The sequence below is a fragment of the Selaginella moellendorffii genome, unplaced genomic scaffold (assembly GCF_000143415.4).
Source record: "Selaginella moellendorffii unplaced genomic scaffold, v1.0 SELMOscaffold_470, whole genome shotgun sequence".
In the NCBI taxonomy this organism is placed as follows: domain Eukaryota; kingdom Viridiplantae; phylum Streptophyta; class Lycopodiopsida; order Selaginellales; family Selaginellaceae; genus Selaginella; species Selaginella moellendorffii.
This window is the reverse complement of record NW_003314725.1, coordinates 2333-3309: the sequence shown is the minus strand read 5'-3', so window position 1 is coordinate 3309 and position 977 is coordinate 2333. Positions and strand designations below refer to the sequence as shown.

Below are 977 nucleotides of genomic sequence, written 5' to 3'. Positions count from 1 at the left end.
CCCAAAACGCGCGATTTTTCGCGAAAAGTTGGGGAGGTACCCCGCATTTCGCGGGGCGCGTTTTGGGGCCCAAAACGCGCGATTTTTCGCGAAAAGTTGGGAAGGTACCATGTGTTCCGCGGGCTTTTTTGGGCCCAAAACGCGTGATTTTCACGAAAAGTTGGGGAGGTACCCCGCATTTCGCAGCGTGCATTTTGGGGCCCAAAACACGGTCTTCGTGAATTGTTGGGGAGATACCACACGTCCCGCAGGTTTTTTGGCACCCAAAAAGAACACGGGATTGTGGAGGTACACTGCAGCTTTGGATCAGCTGCCCCACTATAAGAGTAGGGGGAGTGTGAAATATTTCAGAGTGGGTTCAAACCGTGACTATGGCACTGGATCCCATTAGACCTCCAAAGTTAAGCGTCCCTGGGCTCGAATAGTACTGGGCTGGGTGACCACCCGGGAAGTCCAAGTGACCCCCTCTTTTTTTTTTCCTTACAAGTCATTTATTTTTGTAAGATCACTGTTTTAATATATAAACTTTGAGTATTTTTCCATAGCATATAAGTGTATGGTCTTTAAATACTACTTACAATTGTGAATGTAAGGTGTATTTGCCAAATTGTGTCGTTAGCTAGTTATTAACTAGGATATAAGTTAGAAATAATGTGTTGGTGATTGTCACCACGTGGCATGGCAAGCAAGTCCAAACATATGTGTGTCACGTGGCATACAAGGTCAAGGACACTAAACTCTAACTATGAGAACAAGCCAAAGGGCATGCCACGTGTCAATGTGACACATTGAAAACCATAAAACTCAGAACAAACCAAAGCACATGCCACGTGTCAATGTGGCACACATTGAAAACCATAAAACTCTATGAGAACAAACCAAAGGGCATGCCACGTGTCAATGTGGCACACATTGAAAACAATAAAACTCTATGAGATCAAACCAAAGACCATGCCACGTGTCAAAATAAAACTCGG

General features: G+C 44.7%; 1 pseudogene; it reads left to right on the top strand.

The window, feature by feature from the left end:
- Nucleotides 1-350: 350 nt before the first annotated feature.
- Nucleotides 351-469, top strand: LOC112344021 (annotated as a pseudogene).
- The last annotated feature ends 508 nt before the right edge of the window (nt 470-977 follow it).